Here is a 15,715-nt window from a genome sequence, read left to right as displayed (position 1 = left end):
TGTTGGCCTCAAAATGTAAATTAATCTGTTTTGGTTTGATCTTCAAGAACCTCTACTTTAAGGCCAGTCAACTATCTGTATGGTGCATTTATGAACATTGCTCTAAGAGTCTCCCCTAATTCAGTTGTGTTAGTCAGCTTTCTGTTACTGTAAGAAAATACCACAGGAAGTCAAGTTATAAGGAGGAAAGATTTATTTTGACTCACCATTTCAGTCCATGCTTACTTGGCCCTGTTGCTTTTGGGCTTATGGTGAGATAATACATCATGGTGGGAACATGTGGCAGAGGAACGGCTCTCCTCATGGCAGGAAGCAAAAAGAAGTTTTCCAATAGCTTCTTAAAGGTCACACGACCGTTGACCTAACTTCCTCCCACTAGGCCCCACCTGTAAAGGTTCTACCAGCTCCCAGTAACACTACAAGCTGGAGACAGACCTTTCTAGCTAGGAGGTGGGGAAATTTACAAGAAAAGTACTGGATAATGAGGAACTTTTGTTCTTTTATGTGACACTGCAAATTCTCATTCACTATTGCAAAATATGAATTTTCCTTGAGAGACCTTCTGATAAAAATAACACATTGAGGCTCTTCCTCATAAATCAGTGAGATAGATGAGTTAGGTGTTTTCCCCATTTCACAGGAAATTGGACCACCAAGCCATAACTGATCACCTAAATAACAAATTATCTGTGTTTCACTAGTGTAACTTCTCCAAAATAGGACCTTGTGAGAGTAAAAGAAGGTGCTTTGGATAATTATTTCCAGACAACAGATATCTAGCTGGACTGTCCCTGGCAAATGGAGATATATGATCATCCTAGATTTATTTGAGACTTTGTGACTGATGCTTGGGTGGGGCAGAACTGGAACCCAGGGGTTCTTTTCCAAAACCATTTTCTTTGATCCAAAATAAGGATGCATTAGACACAGTGTAGAACTGCAACAATAATTGTAGCTACCAGTGTTTATGTGTTTACCACGAGCTTAGTCATGTGTTACATGGTTTTCGCATGCCATCTTTGTTTCAGTTACATACTTCAAAACAATACTATCTCCTAATACTTCAAAGCAGTACTATCTTCCTTATTTTATAGATCATGAGCCCAAGGATGAGAGATAATAGGTGACTTGTTCAGGTCACAGAACTAGCAAGGAACATCTGCTTGGTACTCAAGCTCAACTCTGTGTAGTTCAACGTTCAAGTTCAATAAGTTTATTCATTAGAAATATTTGTGTTAAATGTTTGATTCTTCTAGAAGAGATTCATTAGCACTCATTTTATGTTTGCAGTGGGGTTTAAGTTAAACTACTGATGAATTTGTCAGATGTGACCCCATTCTAAGTTGAGGAACATTTGAATTATGCTGAGATCTAATCACTGTAGATGTTTTTGGTGAGCATGTATTCCTAGTATATGTTGGTGGGATTCAGTGTGATATTTCAATACGTGCTTGCAGCCTGCACTGATAAAATCCAACCTCTCTTTGTGCACCCTGCCCTCACCCATCTCAAACTTCTGTATTCACTTTTCTACATTCAGACTATTTTTTTTAAATTTCCACATATGAGAGAGGATATGCAGTACTTCTTTCTTATTTCTAGCTTATTTCACTTCATGTGATGTTCTGCAGTTCCATCCATTTTGATGTGAATGACAGGCTATTATTTTTCTTTGTGGCTTAATAATATTCCATTGTATGTGTGTGTGTTCTTTGTCCATTCACCTAGGCTGATTTCACATCTTAGCTATTGTGAATGGTACCACAATTAACATGGGCATGCAGGTGTTTTTTTGGTATGCTGCTTTTATTTCCTTTGGACGTGCTGAGAATTAGGATAGTTGGATCACACAGGAGTGCTATATTTAGTTTTTTGAGGAACCTCCATACTCTTCTGTATAGTATACTAATTTACTTTTCCCACTAGGAGAATTCCTTTTGCTCCAGGCCAGAAGTTGGTATTCTTTTTGGTAATAGCCATTTTAACTAGTGTGAGATGATAGCTCATTGTAATTTTGTTGGGCATTTCCCAGATGAGTAATGATAGTGGGCAATTTTTTTCTTTGAAGAAGTGTCTTTTCCTATAATTTTTGAGGAAGGATATTGGGGAAGATACTGAGATTGAAATTTGGGTGAGTTCCAGCAAGATAGCAAGATGGGGGAAGTGCCACCTTTTGATTTGTGTAGAGGTCTGGAAAATAAAGCACGCTGTGTTTTATTTTCTCTGCTCCAGAGGGAAACACCAGGTAGAGTGTGTCATAGGAGAGAGCTGGACGGGGTGGAGGAACCCTTGTGGCTGCTCTCAGGCAGGCACTGGAACTGCAAAGTAAGGATTTCCCTTTGATGAACTCAAACTGCTTAGAAAGGGAAAGAATTCACCTGTGAGTGGGCTTGGCAGTGCTAATCAGCAGCACAGGGAAGCGAGCTCTGCCGCTCTCCATGCCAAGCGCTCTTCAAGTCACACGCTATGCGCAGGGGCTGGGGCTTCCCATCCAGACTGGGAAGGTGAAAGGAACATTTCCAAGAACAAGAGCATAAAGGATAGTTGCCAGTTTTCTCTTTAGAGTTTATCAACTTGAGAGTTGCTTTATAAATAATGATTTGCTATGTTTCATCAAAATTTGATGCACGTATGAAGTATATGTTTGAATATACATTTGAATACATGTGGTAGATAGACATATAGCTGTGCATATACACATGTATGCATTTTTGAAAAATTGTATTGTCAAAGTTTATGGACTTAATGGAGAGAACCATCATTGCAATCACATGTCCCAAGTAAGAATTGAGCTTTGACGTCATGTCTGTGGTAGATTACCACTACCTGGCAACAGAACGCCTAAGTAATAGGATTACTTGTGAAGACAAAGAAAACCTAATTTCAGAACTAAAACTGAACGCTCCAAGGAAGGGATCCAAAGTCTGGGTGTTGATGATCCCTAAGGAAAATGAAACGATTGCTGTCCTCTTGCTGTGCAGAACCCAGTGGTCTTCCACATCCTTTGGACCACATGCACACACTTTGGGCAGATCACAGTTTTGGCAACATTGCATCTCTCTTCCTATCTTTTTCTCTCTCCTCATTATACCTTTTCTCCCATTATTTTCCACTGCATTTTTCACAGCACGTAAGAAAAATAGAATTTTCACGACTTTTGAATTAGGTACTAGCTTTTTTTTTTTTTAATCTCTCACAGATGACTGAAAATTCTGATATAATACAGACCAAGGTCTGGAATCTTTACTGCATCTCAATTCCCAGCAATTCTGATTGCCTGCTAACTCCTAAAAAATTGGTTTAGAACTTGCAGTGTTCTAGAATAGGATGTTTAATTCCAGATATATTCCCTGCTCCATAAAAGCCAGCAACAACAGTGTACGTACGTACTCAAGCTAAAATGTGAGAGCAATAACCTCACCACATCAATAATTGAAGACCGGCACGGCTGTAGCTGCTTATGTTCCCGAGGACTTAGTTTTTCTGTGTTTCCATTGGTTTTGTCATTTTTGTTTTGTGCTTCCAAGCCTTCTGAAATGCTTATGTAATGCAGTAGTGGAGGCATAGGCAGAGTGCACTGTTGGGGCTGGTCAGGGGGAAGATCAGCAGTGTCTCAGGAAGACTGGGAATATTATCAAGGCTGAGGTGCTGTGGGAAAATCAGGGTGTCAGGGTAGAAACTTGGCTTTAGAGTGAGGTCGGCACATCAGGTGGCAGCAGGATTAGAAGCAAGACAGGTTTTATGATGATAAAAACTGTCATGGGTTCAAGCAGAGATTTAAAAACTCCCCTGGTCAGGGAAGGAGTGGACTTATCTCGGCAGCAGCCTTCTGGTGATGGACATCCGTGGGAAGGTCTGCCATGCTAGCATAGGAGCCGGGTAGAGGCTCCCCACAGAGGAGCATGTGGGGCATGGTGGGTATCGCCAGGCAGCATGTCAGGTTCAGAGTAGTCAGTGAATTGGGGGATTTGGAGTCAAGGTCATTGTGTCAAGAGTCCCCAAGATCACCCCCATGTTTGTTGATTTGCAAGGAGGACTCACAGGACTCAGCATAACGTATTCTCACAACTAAGATTCACTAAAATGAAAGGGTGAAGAGCAAACAGAGCGTTAGGAAAAGGAACCTGGGGCATCGTCTGGAGGAGACCAGGCACAAGCTTCCCAGAGTCCTCTCTAGTGGTCACACAGGACCAGCTCTGAACTGTGGTAGCCCATTAGCGACTGGGAGCCCACGGTTTTTATGGGAGCTGGTCATGGGTGGCCTGGAGCATACCAGAATTTCAGGCTCTCAGAAGGGCAGGTTGTGTCCAGCACGACCTGCTTTGTTAGTGCACATAGTTTATGGTTAGGCACACTCAGCCAGGCTTGTCAGGTAGGGAGCGGTAGAAAACCTCCAGAAATCTGGGTTCCCAGCAGAGACGACTTTGCAAACAGATTTTTTTGAGGAAGACAGTTTCACAACTGCTGTATTAAACTCTTTCTACCTACTCACTCAAGCCATAATTCTATCAAAAAACGAGATGTCTGCTCCTTGCATGAAGAGTGAGTCTTAGAGAGATGGGAGGTTCTCATTTGGGGTGTCTGCAGAGAATGCACTGAGATGATCTCTGCTCCAGGTTCTCTGGTGGGGTGAGAACTCTAGGAATCCTGGGGATGGTGAGTACAGATTTCATGTCTTCGTAGAATACAAGGTGATGGTGTTCATTTTAATGGTCATTGATGACCCTCCAGGAAGACTGTCACTAGTCATGTTCTCATGGGCTGTAGAGGGGCGTGTTCCAGTGTCATTGGAGCCCATTGAGCTCTGCCATCACTTTTACCTCCATCTTTGCTTTACAGTACTTAAAGGCAGGATCCTTATCAGATTCGTTCTTTTTATTTTAAATTTATTTTTATTGTAAACGAATGGGATACATCTTGTTTCTCGGTTTGTATATGAAGTAGAGACATACTATTCGTGTAATCATACATTTACATAGGGTAATGGTGTTTGATTCGTTCTGTTATTTTTTCCTTCCCCCCACCCCTCCCACCCCTCTTTTCCCTCTATACAGTCCCTCCTTCCTCCATTCTCGCCTCCCTCCCACCCCCCATTAAGTGTCATCATCCGCTTATCAGCGAGATCATTCGTCCTTTGGTTTTTTGAGGTTGGCTTATCTCGCTTAGCATGATATTCTCCAGTTTCATCCATTTGCCTGCAAATGTCATAATTTATCATTCTTTATGGCTAAGTAATATTCCATTGTATATATATATACCACAGTTTCTTTATCCATTCATCAATTGAAGGACATCTAGGTTGGTTCCACAATCTGGCTATTGTGAATTGAGCAGCAATGAACATTGATGTAGCTGTATCTCTGTAGTATGCTGATTTTAAGTCCTTTGGGTATAGGCCAAGGAGTGGGATAGCTGGGTCAAATGGTGGTTCCATTTCAAGTTTTCTAAGGAATCTCCACACTGCTTTCCAAGTGGCTGCACTAATTTGCAACCCTGCCAACAATGTATGCGTGTACCTTTTTTCCCACATCCTCTCCAACACTGTTGTTGCTTGTATTCTTGATAATCGCCATTGTAATTGGGGTGAGATGGAATCTTAGGGTAGTTTTGATTTGCATTTCTCTTATTACTAGAGATGTTGAACATTTTTTCATATGCTTGTTGATTGCTTATAGATCTTCTTCTGTGAAGTGTCTGTTCATTTCCTTAGCCCATTTGTTGATTGGGTTATTTGTATTCTTGGTGTAGAGTTTTTTGAGTTCTTTATAGATTCTGGAAATTCAGATTCATTCTTGAAACGGGACAGACAGATGTGAGTGGTGGGAACAAGAGGTTAAGGGAATAATTCTATAAACCGGGCCTGCTGTGCTGACCATCACATGCTTTATTTCTAAGAAGGAGTTCACCTGCAGCCCTGCCTGACTTAAGTCAACAGAGTATGTCACATTCCTCAGCAAACTACCTGCTATTTGCAGGAGAAATGCAGGCCCCAAATAATGTCAATTAGAGGAACCCAAGTTACCCTGAAGGGGAGACTTTTGTGATCCTTTTCATAGACCAGATCCCTTAACTCTGGGACGTAAGGATAGTTCCTCCTAACCATAAAATCTGTAAGAATTTATGGTTAAGAATCCAATTAGAATTGATCAGCATGAGCCTAATTGACTTAGAGTTGCCATGGCAGTGGGGACTTGAGTCATCTGCTGTCAGTCAGAAGTCAAGGGGTAGGACTGGATTGTAGCTCAGTGGTAGAGTGCTTGCCTAGCACATGTGAGGCACTGGGTTCGATCCTCAGCACCACATATACCTGAGTAAAATAAAGGTATTGTGTTCATCTATAACTAAAAAAAAAAAAAGTCAAGAGCTGGACCTGGGTGGGACTCTCTGGAAACTTCCTGGTTCCCCCAGTAAAACTAGAGGACAGGAGAGACACATTGTCCCTCTCCTCTCGGAGAGAATCCTCTCTTTTCCTTCAGAGTGTCCCCTTTCCCTTTTCCTATCCCTTCAATAAACTCATTCCTGTTTCTCTGAGTGACATGTCTGAAATCTTTCTGATTTGATTGGAAGAATTGGGGTTTAAAGGGGCGCAGTCTTCAGTCTGCATGCTGCCTGTTTCCTGGAAGGCCCCAGCTCTGTAACAAAACCTCTAAGAGTTCTAGAAGAGGAACTTGCACATAGTGAATAGTAAGGGTTCAATAAGTGTTTACTATGTCACATATAAACATTGTCAACATGTCAACCGTGGGGTCGTCCTTAAAGTCACTGGTTTATGGCAAAGACCTGGATCTCCTTACCATTGTAAGACCTTGAAGGAGGGAAAACTCCCAGCTAAGGCTGACAGGAAAACATAAGCAAGGGAAGCTAAAAATACACAGCAGTGTGGGATTCCTCAATTCAGACAGGCTGTGACAGCGCCAAGTGTCATGCCGCTCTGAGTGGTGAGGAAGAGGCATAAATTTAGAAGGTTTAATGAGGGGGGATTCTATATCTGCTCAAAAAGCCTAAGCAACCAAATGGAATGAAATTTTCCTAGACAGGAGCGTGATATCCCCTCCTTAAGTCCCTGAGCAATGTGGCGTGCTTTCTTTCTGCTTGAGTAGAAGCTGTTCGCTGGTCCCTAAGAGCGTGTGACCCAGTGAGCAGGAAGCACAGTCTCTGACCGTAAACCCAGAGTGGCTGCTGGGAATGCCTCATCCTAGGGACTCCTTTTTTTCCGGACAGAGTCCTCATTGTGTGATATTAACAGTGGAATCAGCCTTTGAGTCGTTACTGGCTTTCAAAACCTTTCAGCTGCAGAAACCTTGCGTCCTTGTATGCAAAAGTGCAAGATACAGTGGGCTGGGGTTGTGGCTCAGTGGTAGAGCGTTGCCAAGCATGTGTGCGGCACTGGGTTCAATTCTCAGCACCACATAAAAATACATAAATAAAATAAAGGCATTAAAAAAAAAGAAGTGCAAGATATAGGCAGAGAAAGCAGAGCTTCTATGGTGGAAGGTAAGGGAACTGCTGGTTTTCCTCATCTCCAAAGGCCCAGCTATTGCTGTGGGAACCCGGGTGCTCCTGATGAGCAGGGCTGCTGTGTGGGGTGGTGTCGATTCTGCAGAGAAGGTTGAAAAAATAGAAATAATCTAATATTCTCATTTATGGATAAGAACAGTGAGGCCCAAGGTGAAGTGACTTCACCTTAATATGTCAGTAACAGACATAGGGTTGGGGAGTAGCGACTCCCAATTTTTTGCTATGTTAGAAACTTCCTGGTCCCTAGAGTTTTGCTAGCCCACCCCCACGGATATGCAGCCTTAGAGTAGAAACCGTGGGTCAGAGTGCACATCTGATTCAGAGAAGAAACAAAAGAGGAAATGTCCTGGTAGCTAAGGTGTGCTTCCAGAAGTGCCAGCTTCATTGTGTAATCAGCCAATCTTTAATCCTTGTTTTAAGCATTGATAGAGGAAGAAAAGCTGAGGAACTCTCACCCCCAGAGTGGTGGCTTTCCAGTGGATACTAGGAATAAAAGACTACGATCGTGACTTGAGCTACAGCTTTGACTGCAACTACAATTTTGTCGATGACTTTGCTTATGACTACTACTGGCTACCAGGTACAGAGTTAGATATTATTTTGGATTGCTCACCAAAGTGTAGGCTCCAACAGAGCAGGATTTGCCTCCAAATGTATATATCGAAGACGTAACTCCCAGTGTCTCAGTGACTGTCTTTGGAAACTGGGCCTTTAAAGAAGCAGTTATGGTAAATTGAGTCATATAGATGGAACCTAGTTCAGTGTTACTGGTGTTCCTACATGAAGAGAAGATTAGACACAGACAGGTACAGACATGTAAAGACATAGAAGAGGCATGGCAAGGGAGAGACTACAGAAGAAACCAACCCTGCTGACTCCCTGTTCTGGAACTTCTAGCCTCCAGAACTGCGAGAACATACATTACTGTTGTTTTAGCCACCAAGTCTGGGATGTTCATTTATAGCAGTCCTAGGAAATTAATGCAGGGTTTAAATACAGAATCCATAGCTAGGTGTGGTGTGTCTGAGTTTGCAACTCTAACTACTGTTCAAAATTTTATATGCTCATAAAAGGAAAGATGAGGGATAAAGACCTACTTGTTCAAGTGATCTTGAACAGTTACTAATTCAAGGTTACCTTTAATAAGACACAGAACTTACTCTGTTTTGCAGCACAAATTTTGAACTGGCTATAATCCATAAATTGCTTCCTCTTGCTCAGCTCCCAAACATTTGTTGTTAGATTGTTTGGAAGTTGTGTAACGTCCTCATTTGAAATTTCACCAAGCAGTTGAAGAAGTGAGAAGTACAGGTAGCAACAAAACTATAAAACCAATTAACACTTCAGATTATAACTAGGAAGGGTGGACAGAAGGGTGGATAGTGAGGATTTTGCTGCTGTCATTGTTTTCCTGCCAGAAGCAGATGCTTCCTTCTGTATCCAACTCCCCAAAGTAAAAAGTAACCTTAACATACTCACATACATTACAAAACCAGCATTAGATGGAAGACTGCCATCTTGGTGTAGATGGTAAGGCACATTGGCGTGGCTTATCTCTAGCAGGCATTTTGCTGGAACTCTTGAACCTGCTTTTAAGGCTGGAAGAAGAATTGAGGGGGGGTAGTCAGGAATGGGGCATGGCACAGGCAGTAAAAACTTGTCATAAGTTGTAGATTCTCAGAGCATCTAAACTTCAGATGTCACCAGTCTTTTGATACTGAAAGCTTATTTGAAATGTTTCAGACATATGGCTCTGACCTCGAGGAGATCTGCCTATCTGACTTAGGATACATCACTTAAACTTTCTAAGCCTCAATTTTATCATCTGGAAAGTGGGTATTACCCCAGTTAACACCTCACAAGGGTTTTATGAGGAATAAAAGATCTGAGCTTAGTACATGAAGTTAAGAACTTAGGCTAGGTGGTGGGTGGTGCACGCCTGTAATCCCAGCCACTTGGGAGGCTAAGGTGGGAGGATCTCAAGTTCAAGGACAGCCTCAGAAACTTAGCAAGACTTTGTCTCAAAAATAAACAAACAAACAAAACAAGGACTGAGGTTGTGGCTCAGTGGTGGAGCACCCCTAGGGTTTCAATCCCCAGTACCAACCAACCAATCAACAAAAAATCCTTAAGAAAAGCTAGTGGTTTTATGACTGTTAAATTGACTTCAACGAATGCTCAGATATTTGCAGCAGAGAGAATTGACTAGGTCCACCTACCTGGCTCAGAAAAAATCCCAGTAAACCGGGAGTGAGATGACTTTGAGTCTCAGATTTGTTATTTCCCAGTCTCATATCCTTTGACAAGTCTCAGTTTGTTCATTAAAAAACAAACAAGGGTGCTGGTCAGCATGTCTCATAGGACAGCCATGAGGATGAAGTGAGAGAAAATACAAGGGATGCATTGCACACTGTAAAGTGCTGGACCAATTAATGCTATCACTGTCACACCCTGGGGCTTTGTAGAAAAAAAAATACTTGTAATAACCTTCCACAGAAGCTCAGTTATGGCCAAGTCTGTCCAAAATTGGAGCTAGGAAAACTGTGAATGTTAATGTCCTGTGAATGTTAATGATCCCCAAGTGTGTTCAATGAAAACCAGTGTCCTGTGACAGATTAAAGGCATTCCTGGGGGAAAATGGGTTTTGGTCAAATGAATTGGGAAAGCACATTGTTCTTGTTACCCTATTAGAGCTCAACAGGGCCTAAAGTACAACCATCCCTTGGTATCTATCCATGAGTGTTGGCCCCAGGATTCCCTGCTAATGCCAAACCTGCAGATGATCAGGTCCCTTATATAAAATGGCATAGTATTGTACAGACCTGTGCACACCCTCCTGCTACTCTAAAAGCCCTCTAGATGACTTGTAATGCCTAATACAAGGCCAGTGCTATGTAAAAAGTTGTTAAGGTATTGTTGCTCTCGGGAGTAATGATGAGAAAAATGTCTCTTGGTTCAGTACAGATGCAACTCTTTTCCCTGCCTAGTTTTGATCTGCAGTTGGTTGAATCAGTGAATGCTGAACATGTGGATATGGAAGGTGGACTGTGCATTAAAATCCTAAGAGGTTCTCTACTTAAGAAATCCGTTGGACTTGGTTTTATCCATGTTCCTCAGATGTATTTGATCTCAGAACTTCCTTTATGGAATTCACCTTAACCTCTTGCAGCACACCAGTTTGGAAACTCTTTCACTGTTTGAAGAGACTGTAGTCTCTGGAGTCTTCCCTTCTGTCTAAATCCATTCCTTTATCTCTGTGGTTCTTTTTCGCCATCTGCACCGTTCTTTTCGCATACACTCTATTTGCCTTTGTCTGATTATTATGTGAGCACCTAGTTTTAGGAGTGGCTTGGCAGATGAGGTAAGAGAGTTAGACTCAGGTTGCTTTGTAGGAAGAGGAGCTTGGAAGAGGGGTGGGATCACATAGGCCGCTAGTGGTCCCTCTTTCTCTGTTCTCAGCATACAAACTTCCCACAAATCCTGTGGGCCGAGCTTCTGTATGCATGGGGTCATGGCATGGTTGGACCCCAAAAGCATTTATGGGTCAGGAAAGCAGTCCTACTATTCCTCTGTCAGGAAATGAATGGCCCCAAGGGGGCAGTGTGGTCACAGGAAAGGAAGCTTTCCTTCCCAGGATTTTCTGGATGCTAAGCCTGTCCAGATGCTACTCTGAGGAAGCACTGCACTCTTTCGATTTATTTTTATTTTTATGCTTTAGGAAATAGCCAAAATGTCAACCGGAGTTTTAAAGGCAAACACTAAGGACAGGTAGGAGTCCCAGAGGAAAGGCTCAGCAGGGCCTCAGAGAGGCTGGAGGCTCTAAGCCGTCCAAGCCCTGGTGGTGGCAGTGTGTCTGCCCATTGCTGTCTTTGTGCTTCTGATTCAGGGTTTCAGTCATTAAGGGACGTTATTCCTGTTTACCTTGGCTGGAGCAAACTTGTAAAAGCTGACACACAGACTTAAAGTTCCTGGCTTCTGGGTATTAGAATTTGATCAAAATTGGAATGAAAAGGGAAAGTTGACCTTTTATTTTAATAAGTAATGAACTGTTGCATATCATGATACAATCAATACATACAGTCATCCTCGTGTTTAAGAGCAAAGGTTTATCCAGGGCTGAGTCACAATCCTTGCATCTGCCACCTACCAGCAGGGTAAACATGGCCAAGTAATTTCAGATGCTGAGGCGCATAGGTGACCCATTGGAAATGAACATTCGCAGCTCCTCTCATCCCATATCTGTTAAATCAGAGACGTGGAGAGGGGACCTCAGCAATCTGTGTGTTAATAAGCCCTCTGGGTGACTCGGAGCAATGCTAATACTTGAGAAATGCTGCTGTACAGGAACTGGCTTATAGATGCTCCAAAATAATAGTATTTATTATTCAGGTTATTGTTTTGAATTATTGTTGGAAGTGAAAATGTGCAGTCTTCTAAGAGACTTTTTGGAAGATCAAGGCGAATGAGAGATAGTAATCAGTGTGATTACTGATGATAAGAAGAGATTTGGACTTATAGGATGAATAGTGTTGAAAGCGCAGATGGATGGGAGGAGGACCTACTGGTGAGGGAAATAACTACGGCAATAGCTATGGAGCAGAGAGAATGATCAAGAAGTATTGAGATGTGGCTATTTAATACAACATTTATTTAACATTTCTGAGTCTCTGTGACACTGTCAAGCATTCTCTTTGATTATTATAATAATTTTTATTTTTAAGTTGTTGACAGACCTTTATTTTATTTATTTATATGTGGTGCTGAGGATGGAACCCAGTGCCTCACACATGCTAGGCAAGTGCTCTGCCACTGAGCCACAACCCCAGCCCCTCTCTGATTATTATTGCATTTGCTCCTCTGCATTTCCAAGTCTTCCGTGCACTAGTTAGTGAGCCCATACAACTATCACAGATCAAAGAAATGTGGGCAGAATGGATGTATATCGCTTCAGGGCTCAGATGTTGAGAGAACTGTCCATAATTCCACAGTCTCTGTTCCCCTGCAGTGGTGATGTGGTGGGCAGCTCTGTTCTAGATGTACCATTGCAAAATCAGGGATCCTTTGTTGGTCTGATTCTCTGAGTGAATTTGTGGATAGAGCTTCCTGGACATCTCTGATGGATCAGTAACTTAAGCAGTAAATATACCTTTGCCATATTAGAAGCTGTGATTTGGGGTTTATTTGATACTGCAGCAAAGCCTTGTTTATGCTGACTAATATAGTTTGTAAATGGGAACTAAGTTAGATTTGTAGGATAGAGAGAAGCCTGAATTTTGACCTAAGGATTTTCCAATGTGATTTGTTGGCACACTGAACCATTGAAAGTTACTTTGCAAGAAGCGAATACGTTTTTGTGTCTTTTAGGAACTGAGTTAAAGGTAGACAAGAGAATTTATATGTATTTTTTTTTTTTTAAAGATAACCCTGTTTTAAAGTGTTCTTTCTCATTATCCCTCTGAAACCAAACCATCTTAAAATCTTGGAAAATCCAACATTTGGGGGTTAATTCTATATTTTACTGACTTTGTCATAGAATTATTTTACACACATGCATGTGCACATGCGCACACACACAAACACGACATACTCAGGCATGCACCTGAACAAACAAATCAATGAAAGGTCTTTTATATGCTAGTGTGTCCTAATTTTCAATCTGGAAAAACATGATTACCTTAGACATCTTCTTCTAGCTGTCTGGAGGAATGCCTTCAGAATTCAGTTCCATGAATGCACTTGATCTCAAAGAACGCATCCAGCCCCTTCCCTCTGCCTTTGGCAGATAAGATGTGACAGTGTTGCTGTTAGCCTGACCTCCGGTATGTGTATTAGACCTCTTTTAGTTTCCTCCCTCCCTAGAGAATATGTGGGGAGGTTTAGATTCTTGGAGGGGCTTGGAACTCAGCTATGGTGGGCAGGATCCCTAAGCCTGCTGAGTGGTTCTTTGCTATTTATTTTTAATGTCAAATTATAGCAAGAACTACAGGGGCCTCCAGGGAACATCTCTGAACAGAACATCTTGGTGAATCTTTCAGCTGGGTAAAAGTTCAAGAGTCAGTGACCGAGGGCAAGTGAAAGAGAGTGGGAGAAGGGGATATTATTTAAACACACACACACACACACACACACACACACACACACACACAGATGTAAGCATGAATTTATATGAGAATCTATAACCAGAAAAAATTTTCATTTTAACAATGAATATATTCACAAAGAAATCCAGTTGTAGAATTAATAGTGGTTATTTACTTGACTTGCATGAGGCCAGAGTTCATGGAGATGCACAGTGCTAACAGGCAGTTGTATTATTGAACAAATGTGCTACAGGAGTGTCCAGGGAGGAGGCATTTTGTCTAGTCTCTGTGAATTCTTGACCACGTAGCCCTGGAAGGTCAAAGACGAGAGGTGAGTGTGTTGGGGCCGTGTGGCAGAGGGTCCCATAAGATGTGGTATCAGCTCTTGGGCTCAGAGATCTTATGCATGCCACTGAACACGAGTGGGCTTCAGTTCTCTCACTGAGAGACGAGGGTTCAGACTTCCTCAGTGATGGAGGTCCAGTAGGGCAATAAATAGTGGTCGCCATGTTTTCACATAAGCAAACAAATAAACCAACTAGGTTTTGTTGATTTAATGCCATAAAACATAGGTTGAAGAGATAGAAAATGACTGGCAGATAGGGAGGAAATTTAGTTTGGACTTGAATGACAGGAGGACACAGGGATGGGATGTTCTGGAGGCAGAGGGAGCAGCATCATAAAGTCCCTAAGTCACAAATGAACTGGGACTGTGATGACCAGAGGAAGCCAACAGGCAGGGCAGAGGTAGGAGATTTGGAAGAGAAAAGGGAAAGCAGCTAAAGACACAGGACCACGCAGAGCATGGTGGCTGTTGGGATTTTGTCCTGAGGGCGGTGGGAACCTGTTTCAAGGCTGATGGGATTTGCATTTTTAAAAGCCCATCGTGGCCACTGTGTCAGAGATACATTATTGAGCATCCAGGAGTCGCATCAGAGAGACACTTTAGGAGGCTCTCACAGTGTCTCTCCAGAGTGAGTTTGGATCAGGGTGGGCAAAGGAATTTTAAAAACATGCATCTTGGGCTGGGGAGATAGCTCAGTTGGTAAAGTGCTTGCCTTGCAAGCATGAGGCCGTGGGTTCGATTCCCAGCAACACACGCACAAAACAAAACCAAAAAAAAAACAACCAAAAAAAACATGCATCTTCATGTCTGGGTTAAACAATACAAAAAGCAAACTCCTTCCCCCAGATGAAAATTGACAGGGATCGAGAGTGTTCCCTATCAAGAGGCAGATGCACGTGATGAATCAGAGATGAAATATAAAGTCACCAAAGTTCCTGCCTAGGCATGATCTCATCCACTCTGGTGTGAGGATCCTTAGCACTTTGGTGACAGCCGTGACGTAGCCAGGAAACAGGAATCACTTGAATATGTTATTTGGAAGGTGTTTCAGGCAGACAGTTGGATACAAGGTGATGGAGGGGCTCAGATGCTGGGGGCGACATTGAGGCAACAGGGGATGGAGCAGTAGGAAGCCCCACAACCACAAGGCTGGAGGGATGAAGAGGGGAAAGGGTATAATCAGAGCTCAAGGACCTGGGTCACCTGAGGGAGTTGGGATGGTGGTGTTCCTGCCCAAAGTGAACTAGGGACGTGAAGGAAGCGTGGTTACTGCCAGACGTGCTGGAGAATCACCCTGGCTGCTGCTGCTTTCTGCCTTGCTTTTTTTTTTTTTTTTTAACCGGTATTTCCTGTTGGCCAAAACCAGTAAGAAGCAAGCTGAGGTGGGAGCCTAGAGAGCCCGGCCCTCAGGCCTTGCTGGGGTGCAGAACAGAGCAGGGGAAAGGGCCAGCCTGGACCTGGGGTAAACAGGCCCAGGGAGAGCCCTGCGCCACCTTCTGCCTCTCAGTTTAAAAAGTAGCCTGCAGTCGGGCATGATGGCACGCACCTTTAATCCCAGCAGCTCCGGAGGCTGAGGCAGGAGGATAGAAAGTTCAAAGCCAGCTTCAGCCACTTAGCGAGGCCCTAAGCAAGTCGGTGAGACCCTGTCTCTAAAATATTAAAAAGGACTGGGGATGTGACTCAGAGGTTAAGTGCCCCTGGGCACAATCTCTGGTTACCCCCATCCCACTCACTCGGGATTGAGGAACAATGGAACAGTGGCGTCAGTGTT

Source organism: Sciurus carolinensis, chromosome 19, assembly GCF_902686445.1.
Source record: "Sciurus carolinensis chromosome 19, mSciCar1.2, whole genome shotgun sequence".
Lineage (NCBI taxonomy): Eukaryota > Metazoa > Chordata > Mammalia > Rodentia > Sciuridae > Sciurus > Sciurus carolinensis.
This window is presented reverse-complemented; position numbering follows the sequence as displayed.